Source organism: Pezoporus wallicus, unplaced genomic scaffold, assembly GCF_028554395.1.
Source record: "Pezoporus wallicus isolate ANWC-B61680 ecotype Strahan unplaced genomic scaffold, APGP_CSIRO_Pwel_v1 contig_7073, whole genome shotgun sequence".
Taxonomy (NCBI): Eukaryota; Metazoa; Chordata; class Aves; order Psittaciformes; family Psittacidae; genus Pezoporus; species Pezoporus wallicus.
Window position 1 is genome coordinate 3,093,057 of NW_026641326.1, and position 17,273 is coordinate 3,110,329.

General features: G+C 48.6%; 1 protein-coding gene across 12 annotated transcripts in view; it reads right to left on the reverse strand.

Annotated features, from left to right (window-relative positions):
- The window catches only part of FOXP1 (forkhead box P1), a 387,258-nt gene extending 370,263 nt beyond the window's left edge, over positions 1-16,995 (reverse strand). For 4 of the 12 annotated variants that reach the window (XM_057422843.1, XM_057422851.1, XM_057422850.1 and 1 more), the window contains exon 1: positions 16,023-16,230. The gene's annotated coding sequence lies outside the window, so the exon portion shown is untranslated. Of the gene's footprint in view, positions 1-10,910; positions 11,162-14,299; positions 14,748-15,216; positions 15,291-16,022; positions 16,231-16,802 lie in introns of those variants that run through there. The other 8 variants (XM_057422855.1, XM_057422856.1, XM_057422837.1 and 5 more) reach the window with 7 other exon arrangements.
- Positions 16,996-17,273: the final 278 nt, after the last annotated feature.

A 17,273-nucleotide genomic window follows, 5' to 3' on the forward strand; every position in this document is an offset into this window, starting at 1 on the left:
CACACACTACAGGCCTGGATTAATCATAAATAGCATATATTTTTAAGTGCATTAATTATGTAACAGATGCTTCCAGGATTCCAATGGAGGTAATTTTTAAAATCCCAGAGTACCGTTTTATGAATCTGTGCAGTTTCAAGGTTGTTTTTAATTTGTGTTCAATACTACACTTATTTAAAACCAAGAGGTAATCAACCACTGCCTATTTTCTTTCTCCTGTGCAGGCAGGAAGGTGTACCCTACGCTGTTAGCATCCAACATCCCAGCTGCTGATGGAGGGATGAAGGTTCCTTCCATTTCTTTGCCATGACAGCATATTTGGATAATGAGCCTATTAATTTCTCCTATTAATTTCTCTCCCTCAGACTAATTTCTGCCACTCAGAAGTCTGCCTTCTCCTGCACATTCCCACTCACATAACGATATATTCAGTGGCACATAGTGCACGTGGAGTCCTGCACAAGGACAGTGTGGCAGGGGACAGAGTGCTCAGGGTCTCCAGAGAATGCTTCATTTATTGATGGGGTGCCATGAAACAACTCTCATCACAATGCAAGTACACAGGCGCAGTACATGGGGTGGGTGAGCCACCCAAGCCATCCACCAAACCCCTCTGACCCAGAAGTGTCGTGCAGCAGTAGCTGTTATCACAGCTATACCTTCAGAGGTCCTGCTGCTGGCTTGCTTTGAAAAATGGGAGTAAAATGGAGTTCATTCATAGTGTTCTGCTACACTAGAGAAAAATGGGCTTATCTCACTTACCTTGATGGGTAACAAACACAGCACATCCAGGTGTGGGGAATACATGCAGATCCACAACACTGTCTTGCTAGCCAGTTACCAGGAACTAGCTTGTACTGCTTGTACAGCCAGCTTCTGCTGCTAACCACCACGGGCAACTTTACCACCACCAACCAGACATTGTATGGGTTGGCCCAGCTATGCACTACAGCAACAGGCTGGGGAACGGGTGGCATGGTGGAGATCCCAGTAGCCTTTGGACGTATGCACTGAAAAACCCCAGAGCAGGACCACTACAGACAACATGTCTTGGATGAGAAGTTTGCTTTTCTCTCCATCTCTGCACACCACATAATTCCTGGATTAAGTCACAGATCTCCGCACAGAGCTTCATCTCTGCTTTCATCTTCAACACTTAATTCATACTGTCTTGGAAGGTCATTTTTCCAGCCTGGTAAGTGGGAGAGTCCCTACCCCGGCAGCATTAGCTTGGGCCTCCCCCCTCAACAAACCCTGGTCTATGAGGCAAGAGAAAAAATACAGGAGCATGGAGAGCAATTAAGGCTCCAATCAGATGTGGTGTTGACATGTAAGAGCAAACAGTGAAAAACCCTGACAGAGGTGAGTGCTATTTAGGAGTATGTACAATTGTACATGCGAATACGAAACCTCAGCGCTCTGTGAAGAGAAAGGGTGAGGACAAGAGCAGTTCAGGATTGCAGCTCTGCTCATCTGCACACCAGCCACCCCTGGGGAGACCTGGCAACCCAGGTTGGGCACAAACCAAGGAGGAGGAGAAGGTGGATAATAAGTATTTCATTTCTATTAAGTATTTTATTCTGACTGCTACTCCTTTCCAAAAAATAAAGGTAATAATTAAAAGTGATGGTTAATGCTTTGATGCCTCGCTTCACAGTCTGCGCATTCAAATTCCTCAACAAGACAATGCAAAAACTGGTAGTTAACGGGCCCGTCAGCTGCAGAAGGCAGACAACTTTGTGCAACACCAGGGAGGCCCCAGGGCGGGCAGCTGGGTTCTGGTCTGGGTCTCGCTTCCCCAGGCGTGCTGCAACCAGCTTCCTCAGTGTGCGGGGCTGCATGCCACCGCCAGAGCCATGCAGTCCACCAAGCACCCAGCATTCCTGCTGGTTCCAGCCTCCCCCAAAAGCATCCATCAGCTTTAAAGCAAAACCCACGGAGCAGCCTCACCCCGCCTCAGCATCAAATGCCAGTTATGAAGGAAGGCTTGCAGAGAGCCAGGTCACCCCACTTAGCCTTCCTGAAACACTCTACCGATGCCCTCCTGTCAGTGCATGGGGACAGCCAAGCACCCCGAGTTCTCATGGGCAGAGAGGGAAACCAACCCCAAGCACACATCTTGCCTGGTAGAGGGATTAGGCCCCTGCCAAACTGCAGCATAATTTCACCCCCATAATCCCCATGACACATGTGAATGCCGACACGATGCCAGATAAGGTGATAGCACTCGTAGGCTGTACCTGCTTGGCATGGCTCGAGTGAGGCTCCCTCAGGGCTCCTCCAGTTTCGCTTCCTGCTAAATATGCACCTGGCACCCATTGCAGAAGCAATAAAAGTATGAGCCATATTTAAAGCTTTACTCAAACCCCCAGTATAAGCCTGAGCGAGCCCCACACCACGCTAACGACCATCCATGTCAACACCTGGGCTTGCAGATGGCCCCATCGCAGACAGAGTCCAGCAGCAGTGCCCATGGCTATCCCTGCATGGGCAGACACTGGCAGCGACACTCCCCAGCCACATTCACACCACAGCACATCCAGCATTTACGTCTTGCACAACACTGAATGAACGGAGGCTATGGGTCAGACCCTTTCTGATGTAAACCCATGTGATGCTGATGAGCTCTGGCCATACATATCCTTCTCAACTCCTGCTCTTTCTCTCAGAAGTTATCCAGCAGGCCGGACACAGCTTTATCCAAGTGTTACGTGCAGCTCTATTTGCTTAGCACACAGGTAAGTCATTAACAAAACAACAAGAAACAACAGCAGCTGGTAACCTGGATATCTCTCAGTGCCTTAATCAAAAATACCCAGGCTCTGGACCAGCTCATTATCTACCGCTAACAAGGAAGAAGAAAACCCAAGGAAGACACAATGCCAGGCTTTTCAGTATGTGCACATTAACAACTTTAGTACCTGGCACTAAAGGAACAGCATTAAATTAAGAATTTAATGAAAACTCATACTTGCACCAGCTTGGCGGGGTGGTCCCACCAGCAGGTACTGCTGGGAGCATGTCCCAAGGCAGCTGTGCAAGGAAGACTCCTCTGCCTACATGAAGAAGAGCGGGTCCAGGCACAAAGCCTCTGGCAGAAGTTTTACCTCACTGCAAAGCCAACCAAGAGGCATGAGGTTTATCAAGGGGGTGGCCCTGACCTCCTTGGACCCTCCCATGACCTCCAAAGAGTCCAATGAGGATGCTCAGCTGGCAGAAATGAGGATGCTCAGCTGCTTAAGTTAGTGTTCTGCTGGTCTTGCTTCCTGCACAGTCTCACCCTCAGGTCAGGCAGTCAGCTGAAGCCCAGGGGACAACGGGAAGCACCCAGGGACAAGCAGACAGATCTAAATCTGCTTAGCTGCAACATGAACCAAGCCCTCACCCTATACAGCACCAAGCACACTGTCATACAGTCTGTGAAAGCAGCGTCAGCCTTCATCTGAGAAAAAACAAAGGAGCAAAAGGCCTTCCACAGAAACAATTCTCATTTGATACATGTCATGAAGTTGTGAGCACGCTTGAGTCACGGCACACGTGTGGACCATTGTAATGCACTTGCACAGCAATGTGTCCTCCTCCTCAATCTGCTGAGAGCATCCACCAGGCAGAGGTTGACATGCGGAGGCGAATCAGCGCCGATGAACAGAAACATTAAGACACACTGTTCTTCAAACGGGGGCTGCACTTGACACTACTTTTATTTACCCAGAAAGTTTTCTGCACTGTATGCCCTTTCCCTTCCAATTTACCCACAGCATTAAGTAGAATCTCCATCCTGCCCTGGATGGTTCGCTGTCATCAGACAAGCAGACAGTGTTTCCAATATAGGCAGATTATTCTTTTTCTTTAGGACCTATGAGAAATACCAGTTGAAATCCTGAATATTATTTTTTAACTGACAGGGCATTATGCATAATATCTTCCACCCCCTCCTTGTGCTTATGGCACAGCGCAGGGGGGGAAAACAAAGAAAAGAGGGGGAATAAAATCTTCCCACCAGAATGTAAATATTTCTGCGTAACAAGAACAAAGTATTTCCATACAGGTTTCAATAAAGGATGACTGCAGGCCAAGTTCTACCCTTAGATACAAGCATATAACTCCAGTTAAAGTTCCTCAGAGCTGCCCAAGTTTATGCAGAGGCCAACATAAGCATTCTGCATTCATGTACAGGACTGTGTGCTCAGGAGCTGCAGCCAGACCTCCAGCTCTCTCTCAGAAGACAGACGAGACCTGCTTCAAATCAGAGAAGAACTTCGGAGATGAGTCAAACCTGCAGGATTTGCTGCAATACTCGCTGCAAAAGAGGATGTGAGAACTGGCAAGTACTCTGTGTTTACTCACTGTGCCATCTAATTTTGGAAACTGGAGCTGAGATTCTGCGCTCGAGCACGACTCCGAGGGGTGGTGGGAAGATCCTGGCCAAGTTACAAAGCTGCTTGTTGGGCAAAACTGGCATTATCTGCTTAAACGGGGCCATGGACTGACATGGGCAGAGGTCCTGCAGCTGGCAAGGGAAGTGTCCCTAAGGCAGACACGGCACCGCATCTGCCTCTAGCCCAGGGGACGTGGCTGTGCGGGCAAAGGCTCACAAAAGGAAAAGCAATGCTCCAAAAATCACGCACTGCCTCAGCTAATGACACAGATTTACACAGGGTGTTAGCCTGTTTCGCTAAAAAAAGCCAACCAGATTTATTTTTTTTTTCCTGGTGCAAACTGTCCTTTATAGACACTATAAATATCCCTCTTACTTCAGTTTAAGCTCTACTTCTCTTCCTCGTTCTCCCACTGACTTCAAAGATAACTTGCAAAACAAGATCTAATTTATCAGTATCTTTTGTCCTCGTGCCTTCCCTCCTGTCACTGCCTGGACAGGCAGGCTATACGACAGGGGAACCATTGCGTGGAGCACACAGTTTAGATTTGCCGCAATATTCACGTTTTTAAGCAGAAAATGAAAGAAAATACCTAGTTTATACTAAAGAGATCCCCTTTGATTCTGTCTCTCTAATTAGTTCTGTGTTGCACAAACCAGCATCTTAGAAAAAACACCCTGCTATAAACACCCAACTCAAATAGCTGCGAAGATATTCCTTGCTATCAGACACCAGTGAAGACAAACAGTGGTGGAAGGCAGCTGCCCGGAGATTATGCTGAAACAAATGCGTTTCTGTTTTTCCCTTTAAATTACAAAAGATTATCATTTTACTCAGCAATGCCCCTTATTAAATTGAAACCCTCCACATCAGAATTAAATACGTCCTATCTACTCAAAATTAAGTATATTATTTATCACTAATATTTAATGACAAAAACCTGATAACTTTCTCCGATTATACCACTGATTTCCTCCAGTCATGCATCATTGGCTCTGCTGGTCATTAGCATTATCACAGTGCATAAACTCTGGCTTATGCAGCAAGTTTGATAACAGAACCAGATGCCTATAGCTACTATTTTTCAGTTTGCTCAAATTTACTAGTTTACCTCTCTATAAGCATGCTTCTATCCACTGGCATCTTTTATAATCCCTAAAAATCCTAGTGAATAAATCTCCATTTCCACGCAACACACTTTTGCACTATCAGAATTCCTCAGCAAATATAAAGCACTTGCTGAAAAATCAGGTTTCCCCTTCAAGTGTCTGAGGACCCTTTCCCAGAAAGACCAATTCTGATCTGAAAAATTAATAGGAAAGACCCAGTTTTCTCCGACTGTTTAACACTAGGAATATGCCGCATAGGCTCAAGATATTTTAGTTTAATTTGCAGGTAATGTTCCATTTCAACTTTTATGAAACAGCATTTTTTGAGTGCTGTAGATACTGCTTCTGTAGCAGTGAGGAAAACTCAGAACAAGCGTACGTGGTACGACATCAGCTAAAATATACTAAGATGGGTTTCCCCCATTGTCAGTTAAATCCTGCAACTGAAATGACAGATTAGAAAGGTTTCCTGAGTAAGACCACCATTCCTTACAGTACCGGCCTTCAGAAAACTCAGGTTAGCCAGAGTAACTTTAAAATACTTGTACAAACAATCATTATGCTGCATACTTTTGACATTCCTATTTCAAAGCCTTTTAAGTATTCAAGTGATTTAGCACTGTAAAATACATTTTCACTTTTCTGAATATACAACTCAGGAGCTTTACAAACCTAATACACATTATCTGAACAGCTACGCATGGGTGTATCATTTACAACTAACAAAAACACGTTCCTATTGCTATTTCAGAGCCTCCTTCTCCCAGCACTCATTTAATTCATCCAAAGAAGGATAAGGCCCCTGACACAACTTTTGATTAAAATACATTACCCAAGTTGTTAAGTTTTGCAATAGTAATAATGTGTTAACAAGCAAAATCTCTTCTCTAAATCTGCTAAGGTAGATATAGGCTGGGAAGTTCTGTACAAACATCCAGATAGATTCTTGTTATATGTTCCATGCACAAATATTCAGAGATTTTATTCTCTGAGCCAAAACTGATATTTTTTTCCCCCTTTTTATTCTTTTTTAAACTCGGTTCACCCAAGGAAGCTCCCATGATTTCAACAGAGGTATCTGGGGCTTGGGCCACATAACCAAAGCAAAATCTGGCTGTCTTACGTACTGCACACGGAAATACACCTATTTATGAAATTCACCCGAGGGGAAAGAATAATTTACAGTACACTGATCAACAGAGATTGCATGATGCTGGCTGAAGGAGCCCTATTTCAGAAGTAGAGCAGTTATGAAAGCAGAAAGTATCAATACTAACGCATTTGGCGCCACTATTATGCTATTTGCTGGGCAGAATTCATATTACTCACAGAAAATTTTGGTTTGGGTATAGTTTCAGTATAACTACCTGCGATATTAGAAACTGGGGCCATTATATGCAAAAAGGCAGCGATTTGATGAGGTTAATGCCAAATTCTATGATCTCTGTCAAGGCAAAAAAAAAAAAAACAAAAAAGCATCAAGCCCTGAAAGAAAGGCAGCGAGCTCAGGAGGACAGGATGCAGAAGGGCTCACACAGATGCTTCCCCAGCCCCTGCACCTCTCACCATCCAGGTCCTTCAATCTGATCATTCAGAAGTGAAACAAGGAGAAATATTGCCATTGTTCTCTTTTGCCCACCTGCTCCTCCATCTCCCTCTCCAAAATGCACTTCTGACCCAACATCAGTCAACATCAAAAGCCTTGCCAGCCCTATCCTTCTCCAGACCTGGCTATTCCCAGCCACATCCAGCCTCAACATCTTCCAAACAGCCCAATGTCAGGAGCTGCTCTGTGATACCCCACAACCTCCTCCACTGCCACTGCTTTTATGGGGAGTTTTGCCACAGGAGGAAAGGAGGATTTACACCATCAATTTCAATGGTATTTTTCTTTCCAAACGTGGGAACTGGGCCGGATGAGCAAAGCGAGCTGCCTGACCGGCTAACAAAACTTTGTCATGAAGTTCATGGAAGACTGAGTTCATGACTCATTGCCAGCAAGGTTCCTATTGCAACATACAAACTATTATGAAAATAAAAATTAAAAAACTCGGGCACCAAGATGAACACTTCGAGAAGGTTTTAACTTCTTAATCCCAAACAGACTACTCCTGAAGCACGGCCTGCAATGGGCCCAGGCTGACAAGTCATAAAAAGACAACACTGCAATGAAATTATTAGAATAGCACATTTTAGCTGCTCCCCTGGCATTCCCAGAAGTTTCCTGGGAAGAGGTCCCACCACGTTCACCTCCCACCTCTCCAAAGGCAGAAAGAGAACATAAACCTCACACTCGTTGCACAACACTGGGAAGATGCTTTTTAAACCTGACACCGGTTCCTAAGAAGTATCAGTTAATTACTTAATCCTCCTTAATGGAACAATTATCATTCTTTCAGCAAACAAGGCTGCAAGGATTTAACGTTTTACTGCAGGTTTCATTACAGAAATGGTAGAACTAATACCACTCCCCTCTCGTCTGCTACAACCACCGATTTCTTTTTCAGCAGTTACATTTTCACTTCTGCAGAGCAGCCTCTGCAAGGCTCTAATATACAACAGTCTGCATCGCTGTTTATTCTGCCGTGCAGAAAAGGACCAACCTCCGGACAGGAACACAGGTGGCCGCAGCACCAGGGAAATCAAGGCATGAGGCAGCACAGAGCAATGAGCCCCGGCGCGAGCCTGGAACAACTTCATCAGCATCCCGGGAACACCCCGTGGCTGCAGAAGAGGGGCAGCCACTTCAAAGGGAACCAGGGAGGGACGTTTGAATCCCGGCTCAGACAGCTCCTGAATCCCTGAGAACCCCTGGCCGTCTTTATTGGCAATAACAAAAGTCCTTTCAGGGCTCCACTGCTCGCTGCAATCAAATCCAGGCTCAGACATTACTCCTGCGAGCAAGTGTTCTGCAGGAAGGGGGAAACCGGCATTGATTTTTGTGATCAGATGTTTAGCGGCTGCTCTGAATCCCCCCTCGCCATTTTATCTTCCTTTATCACAAGCTTTTTAATAGAGACATGACATTCTGCTTACTGCTGGGCTCCCTCTATTTATCTCTCTCTTAACAATACTTCGGCATCATCGGCTCCGCTATCTAAATCAGCAATAGTGCATGTCCGGTCACATAAAACCGGAGAGGGTTTCCCGAGATGCCTTGGGAAGTCTGACTATTCCGATTTACTGATGTGTTAATATGCCCGATCTCCTAATTAATGAACAAACAGCTTAGGCTGAGAGCTGGGGGAGGGAGACCGACACGAAGGCTGCAGAGAGAGCCCAAGGAAAGACACTTGACCCTAATTGTTAGCAACAAGATGACAAGACTGATCGGGAAGTACAGCTAAAACTCGGATCCAACATGAAAGGAAATGTCTGGCAAAGAGGGGAAAACTAACGATGCCGTTAGAGGCTCCAGCCAACCTGCCGAACTGTGCCACCTTCTGTCGGGCTGTCAGTGCTCAGCACCCAGCCCGGCCAGCACTCGCAGCACCACACTCCCAGCACATCCTGCTCTCCATGCCGAAATCCTCATCCTCCTTCCGTAACCCTACAGCTCCAGGAGTATGCACCCCAGGAATAGTAGGAGTTTGCCCCAACCCATGACTGGATGATGGGAAAATGCGGCTCATCCTGCACATTCCCAGCAAAACTTTGGCCACGTGCAGAATCCCAGCGGGTGGATTTTAAGCAGGACCAAAGTTTGGCTGAAGTTTCAGCCAGACTCAGTTTTATCCATGGCAAAACATTCCGCTTCCCAGACCATGTACCACAAAGGGAATGCCTGTACGGCTGCACCAGCAGGAAGGGTCCCACGCAGCAACCACACATACAGTACTTGAGGAAACGCTTCCATAAGCATTCCAAAAATTCAGAAAAAAGGCTGTAAGCACTTTTTACCTGAGAAATCAATTCAGTCAACAGACTAAACAGTGCAAGAGACTGCAGCATGCACTCCGGGCCAGACACCCAGAAGAAAGTTGACTTAGAGATTGCACATCCAAGCGCTGCCATGCTGCAAGTACTACACAGCATCACACAAGGAACCCGCGCTTTCACCGTGCCTCAGAATGAACAGCAGTGCTAAACCAACTTATTGAGGAAATAGGCACTTCTAATAAAACACAACAGTGACAAGTATTGTACAGAGAGCGATTAGCAGTAAACAATACACTGGAGAATCACCCGAATAAAACATCCTGGGTATTTATTTCTGTCGCTTTCCCAGACCATTGCAACTGAACGTGAATCTGGGACAAAAAATGCCCACAATTAGTTCCAGAATAGCACTTCCAGAAACCCCACAGCCTATCAGATGTATGTAAATATTTTACAATCTGGGTTCCATTTCAGTAGATCTGTCAAGATATTTACAGGGCTTGACAGTATTTCTGTCTTTAATTAAATTTTCGCACACATACTTTAATGTAATTTAAATAGATTATTAGTTGTCAGAATATAGTATAAATTTTGTTTACGATTTAGTTACTTTAAGTACTCACATTGAGGAAACTCATTTAACCCCCTGACTGAGTAGCATTTAATGTTAAGATGAGACTTCTAAAGAGCTTCTACTGCCCTTTGCACTCTCGTAATAACCTTAAATTACTACAACTTAATTGCAATTTCAAGGCACTAAAGTGGAGATGTTTTAAAAACAGCACAGGGAGGGTCAACGAGAGGAGAAAAATTATTTAGTCCTCCTCAGGTACCAAATGCTTCTTGGAGAGAAACTGATTTTGCCCATGCTCTTCCCTTTGCTCAATTTCGATAGAAGACTATCCTGGTTTTCAGGATGGCACTGAACAAAAAGTTATCAAGATTATTCTGGATACTTGCCACATACAAACAGCCATTAGACATAACCCTGTTCACTTGCATGCATGGAAGAGATCGGTGCCAGCAGAACAGAAAGATAAAACCCTAGAGCGTATTTGCAAAGAAGGCTGCATGCGAGCAGAGCCAGCAGCTTCTCTGACTTGGTACCTCCAGTGCTGAAGTAAGAAAAAAGAGCACGTGTTAAAACACTCCAGACATCCCAACCAACAAATATCTGATCTCCTAAAAATAGAACAGCTTGATTCCTCTGCAGCCCCAAATGAAATATATATTTTCTTAAATTAAGACTCCAGTTCCCACAATTAAGTTCTTACTCTAACGACTGCATGATTTATTCCATCCTACCTTTTCCCCCCTGTTAAACACTGGCATCACCTTGTTACCTACAGTAGCTGCAATTCCCAACGCACCGCGAGCAGCGGGAATCAAACGGCACAATAGTTTGAGAGAGCAGCAGGCTGCGAGCAGCGTTTTTATCAGTGCAGAAGCAAGCAGTTCGAGCACACACAAGATCTTCTTCACTTCCTATTGCAACGAGACATCTTACGAGGATTTGGCCAACAGAAAAACACTCAAGATTCACGATTTAAACACCGCTGTGCTCTAGCGCAGCCAAGCACTTACGCGTGTCCTCAATGGCATGAAGTCAAGGACTCTGAGCCTGGCCCTACCTTTCTAAGCATTTGAATAAAGTTTGGTTGCCAGGACCTCTAAGAACAGTCGCAAAGACGCTGCTGATCCCTAGTGCACGACGTTTAGAAATTCCACTTAGCAAATGCTTTCTGGTTCCTATTGCGTATCATATCTGCGTTGAACTGCTCACTGGGTGTGAAAACATGCTACTATACGTAGCAAGGGGGGAGTACTGGGGGGGGGGGGGGGGAGAAAAAGTTTGAATGATATGCGTTAGTGACACAGACCAAAAGCCAAATCTGCAGGCAGTGCTGTCAGCAGCAGGACTGGGTTAAGGCAGCATGTGCTGGATCGGGCCCTGCACAGGCAGAGCAGCTCACTGCGCCCTGGGCTCACCGCTGGGAACCATGCCATAGCCATTAGCTAGTGGGCTTTATGTCCAAAGCAGGGCGCAATCCATGTCCCCATCCTACCGACCACCCCCTGGTCTTTGCCTCAAGCCACCAGCCCTGTCTCACCCTGCCTCCCCAGTGGAGACTTAGAGGGAGAAGCTCCAGGAAGCAACTTGATAGCAAGGCTCATTTGAGGAGTAATTACAGCGTGCTGTTTAATTCAAACGTAAGCTTAAAAACTAACAGCAAACAAAACACTTCTGCACCTGAGCTGCCTGGCTACTGCAGGGCCTGATCCTGCTCCCCCCAGGGTGGGAATTCACCAGCAAAGCTCCTTCCCAGTGCCGTGTCTGGGCACACACACGATGCTGAGCTGGATGCGCTCCCAAGGGTAGGAAAGGCCTGAACAAACGCTGTCTCCGAAGAGAAATCCAGCTTCTTGTGAAACCTCCCTACACCATCCTCAGCCCCGACTCAGCTGCATAAAAATATTTCAGCTCAGTGCCTTGAAGTTGCAATTAAATCGTAGTAATTTAAGATTATCACAAGAGCAAAGGCCAGTAGCAGCTCTTCAGCAGACTCCTCTCACCACTTAATGCTACTCAGTCTTGGGGTTAAATGAGCTTCTTTAGTATAAGTACCTTAAAGCAAGTGAATCGTAAACAAAATTTATACTATTTTCTGACAGCATATAATCTATTTAAATTTATTAAAGCTTCTCACAGAAAATTTAAGATGACGGAAGTATCATTATGCCCTATAAATAACTGGACAGCCTTGCAGAAATAACTGTATTTTACATACATATCCTACATATGTGTGTGCATATGTTATTTCATTTGATATACAAATACATGCTCAACAGATATTTCACAAAAGGAATTACATTATCCGGTTCAATCTCTCAACATAAATGACCACAAGCAGTACGAATACTAAACGCTAGGCTGCAATCCATAAATTTGCCTTTTTACTACCAGCCTTTTCCCTAATTTTTACAATGTCATGAAATAGGAATAATTCTGGAGCTACAAATGTTTACAGTATATCATACCAGGGATGATCATGCAAATTTTAGATCTTAAAAAAGGTGATCCACTCCAAGTGTAAAGCAGATTGCAGCATATGCTGCGCAGTAATGCCCAATGCATAATTCTCTGCCCAACTTCCCTGCTCCTTCTCTCGCCCGTACAAAAACCAGTTGCGTTACCACCACCGGTGGAACTGATTTAAGCAGAAAATGTTTATAGATGCTAAAAAACATTACCCATTACCCAAAATGGCTTAATAGCATACGTGTGCCTGTTTAACACACATACTTTTTATTGTCTAATTAAAGTATATACCATAAAAATCTACAGGCTTTATAATAAGTTATGCAGGACAGTTATGAAACCTTACCTTATAAAAAGTATAAAGTACTTATTGTGTGATGTGCACTGCTAATTAAAGAAATACTTATGCAAAAAGGTTTGGGATTTCTGAATTCCTCAGTAGATGTGCACTTGGTCTGCCTCCTGACTAATACCCATTAGGGCAATAGCCTTTTCCTCAGCTATATGTATTTTTTAATAATAGATATCCCCATTGTTTTGGAATACTTTAAAGGAACAAAAGAGATGGCACATTCATAGTTTGCAGTGAAGTTTCTGAATACAAACATGAGAGTGTCAAGCAACAAAAATAACCTAACTCCCACTGGGCAAGTCTGATTAATACTTAAATCCTAAATGTCTGTTGAAGTAAAATCAAATATCTCTTCATGCTTTTTACTGCTATTTCCACAAAAAAAAACATCACCACAAAACCCTCCACAGTAACAAAGTCTCTCTCACATCACCATGAAGAGAAGTTACACACAGTTCTGCAAAAACCCTCTCGTATCAAAACCAAGGTGCCATCCTGACCAGTTAGTGATATGTTTGAAGTAAAGATACTACAAGTTTTCTAAACTTCAGGAACGCAGCCACACAACACACGATGCTTAATTGCCACCGAACTCCTCTATTATACATCAGCACAGCACTTACAAACAGAGGGGAAAAAAAAAATATAATCCATGTTTCCTTACAGTTCAGAGATCCAGAAATAAAAGCTGAATTCCACAGAACTCTTACGGTTTTCAACATTACACTACTGAAACGCCGCCTTCCCTGCAGCTCCAGGAGCATAAATAAAATCAAACCTAAGTCCCTCTGAAAGTGGATACAGTGTGCTCCAAACCACTATCCCTTCAAATAAAGAGTCAGAAAAAAGCCAAACTCAAAACCCAGCCCATACACAAAAAAAAAACCTGAAGTTTGCCGTCAAAACCAGGAGCACCAGAAAAGCCTCATTTGAGATTGCAGTTATTTTCTCCAAGTTATCCTTTGGTTTCACAACAAAGATCAGCATTTGTAATGGTCCATTTCTGCATAAGTGAACATATAGCCTTGCTGCCTGATCGAATAGTCCAGAGCTTTCAGTGAGGCAGCTCCTGACAACAGCCCAGCAGCAGCTTTGTTTGATCTCTCCTGCCTTCCTTAATCTGGGTTGTCAAGGTTCACTTGTTGGAGGCTGTTTACTTTACTTTTTCCAGAGGAAAAAAAAAAGAGATTTTTTTTTTTCCTGTCTCTCATACAATGACTAATCCAAAGACTAAGGGGGAAGAATGCTGCCAATGCAAGATGTTAAAGCTACAATACCTTCTTGCAATGAGATTTTAGCCGACACCTTTTGAATGGTAACTAGTGAAGAGCTTCCTCCCCCAGCGCCCTGGTCCATTCAACATGCCTGGGAGATAGTTCAAATAAAATGTGCAGAGGGAGAAAAAAAAAGGGATAAATTGAAACCAGCAGCCCCGATTTCCCCGTCTTCCCCCAAATCTGGCTGTGGAGATGCACGGTGCCTCCTTGCCTACACTCGCTTCTCTGAGAACTCAAATTATTTCAGGCTCTCTCAAACTTACAAGAAGCAGGAGCTGCTCAGCAGTAACAGAAGCTGTAAAAACACTACTCGATCGAGTGAAATGCCTATTTCTCCCTTGGCCGCAGCATTAAAGCAAACCATGGATGAACAGCATAAGTTTCTTCGACGACATTCCTGAAACTTTTGTCTAATTAAGAAGCTGTCATTAGTGACAGCAGCGTTTGGTCAGAGCAGGTAAAACCCAGGTTTTGAAAAACTATATGGAAAGGAAATCCAGTTTAGGGAATTGCTTTAATATTTATAACCATCCAGCACCCCAGAAATCAGCAGCCTGCGTTGGGCAGACACGCTGCGAGCGGTACACATAGATTACTCACTCAAAGAACAGTTACTAAAAATGAAACCTTAAAACTTCTGAGCACAGAAGTTGGGCTCCAGCTTCTCTAGAAAAGCGGCTCGCAGATACCTCGGGTGGCTACGGAAGGTCTGAGTGCTGCTGCCGCCAGCTTTGGGGGGAGATCGGGGGAGGGGGGGGGGAAGGGGGAAAAAGAATAAAAATAAAGCCGTAATCTCACTCGGTTTAGTTCACTCAAAGCAAACCCACGCAATTAAAATCATTACAGCGAAGTGGAAGGAGGCAGGCTCGCTCCGCAGCCAGCCCGGCGATGCTGTCCGCGCCGGGGCCGCCGGATCGTTAGGAGTTGCGCGGGGGAAAGGGGGGGGTGTGGATGATGCGCCCCGCGCAGCGCTGCCCGCGCAGCCGCCACCGGCTTTTTTTCAGGGAATAAAAAAAAAACCCAAAAGACAGAGCACCGGCGGGGCGGGGACGGAGGCGGGAAGCGCGGACACGCCGCTCGGACGCCGCCTGCAGCGCGCAACCGGGGAGGCGGGCTGGGCTGCGCGGAGCGGCGCGGAGCGGCAGGTGCGAGGGGCGCAGCGCGGCGCGGCCCTACTTACCGGGCACCGGCGGCTCCGCGGCGGGCAGCGAGCCACGGGGCTCCGTCCCGAGACTCCGCACCGCGGGTCTGCGCGGGGATGGGGAAACACACACACACACACACACACACACACGGAGGAACGAACACGTGAGGAATGCGCGGTCCGCACCCGCGCAGCGAGAAGTTGCGCCGGGCTGGGGAGATGCGGATGTTTATTAAAACACTTCGTCTCAAAAAAAAAAAAAAAAAAAGGGGAGGGGGATGGGCGCAGAGGGACCCGGGGTGGGGGGGATGCGCGGAGCTCCGCAACTGCGGAAGGACTGCGCGGGTGGAAAGCGGCAACAGGTGCCCGGAGCTGAGGGGAGAGGGGCGACCGGGCCCGGGGGGGGGGGGGGGGGGGGGGAGGGGGAGGGGTGGGAGGGGGGCGCGGCCCCGCCACAACTTCTTGCCCCGAGTGCTGAAGTTGGGGCGTGCGCGCCCCTTGCGCGGCGGCGCGGGGGGACCCGGCGGAAAGCACGAGGAAGGCGAGGAGAGGGCGGGAGACGCCGCATCCCACAGTCCGCGGAGGGTGCGCGGGGCGGGGGTTGGGGGGGGGGGAAGTTTCCAAAGTGGGCGGGTAGCGGCTCCGCAGCCCGGGGAGGGGGTTCCGCACCCGCGCACAGCCGCTGCCCCCCCCGCCCCCAGGTACCGCGCTGCCGGCGGTCGGGGGGGGTGAAGAGGGGGAGGAAGGTAAAGGGGGGGTGGCCGGGCACGTGGGGCCGGCGGGGGGGAAAAGTGCAACAGCCCCGGAGGAGCGGGGAAAGTGTCGGGGGGCGCCGGACTCACCCGCAGGACTCGGCCTGCCGCTGCCCACCACGGCGCGGCCCCGGCGCGGGGCTTTGCCTCTCCGTCCCGTCCCTCCCTCCCGTCCCTCCGGCACGCCGAAGCCCGGGCGGCGCGGCGGCGTGCTCCGCCGCTCGGTAAATAACAATAGAGCCCTCCGCTCGGCGCCGCGCCCGCGGGGCCCCGCACGCCGCCCCGCCGCGCCCCCGCCCCGCGCCGCCCCGCGCCCCCCCCTCCCCGCCCCGCGCAGCCCCGCGCCGCCGCCCGCGGAGGGAGGGCCGGGGGGCGGCCGCGACACCCCCGCGGAGGGAGATGTTGTTATTTTTTGCTGTTGTCAGTCTCTGACGTCACATCCACCTGCTGGGTAAACAAGGCTGGGTGCAGGGGAGAGAACCATCAAAAATAAATCAAATCATCAAAGCGGGGCGGGGGGGGGTGCGCAGGGGCGCGGGGGGGAGCCCCGCCGGTGCGGAGCTGCGCGGAAGCCGGCATCGGGAAAGGGGGGGGGGGGGGGGCGGGTCGCGGGAGGCGGGGCAGCTCCGCGCCGCGGGGAAGAGAAAGTGGCCGCGGAGCGTGCTGCGCGGTGCTGCGCGCCGCCGGGAAGAGTTCAGCGAGGGGGCAAGCGGGATGGGGCCGCCCCGGGAGCGGAGGGCAGCGCCGCGCACCCCGAGTAACTTTTCCGCGGTCCAGGCGTGCCGAGGAAGGGGGTGTCAGGCCCGCGGTGCGGGGGAATGAGGGAGACCAAGGAGGGCCTTCCGCGGGTGACCGTGGAGCCCGCCTTACCTGCGCGGAGACGAGACGCGGGCGCTGTCAGCTTTTCCACCCCCCGCACCCCTCCCGTAGTGCACGCCGCTGTTGGCGCAAACACTGCTTTGAAACACTGCGCGGGTGCGCAGCGGCGCGCACCGGCCGCTGAGCGGGTGTGACCAGCCCGAGGTGTCGCTCCGCGGGGCTGTCCCGGCCGTGGGTCCTCATGGCGGGGGGGTGCGCGGAGCGGCTGCGGTCCCGGCCGCGCAGTAGGGACTCCCGCGGAGGGGTCAGGGTAGCGCCCGCAGTGGGGAGGCAGGGACGGGACGAGAGCCGGGACTGGAGCACCCGAGCGGCCCCGGTACTCGGCACAGAAAAGTTTAAAGCCACCGATGGGCTCGGCCAGGGTAAGGAGCAACCGGCGGCCGCGGGGCCGGACGGCGCGGAGGCTGCGCGGGAGGAGCGGGCCCCGCCGGGATGCACCCTGCCCTTGCCGGTGCCCTGGTC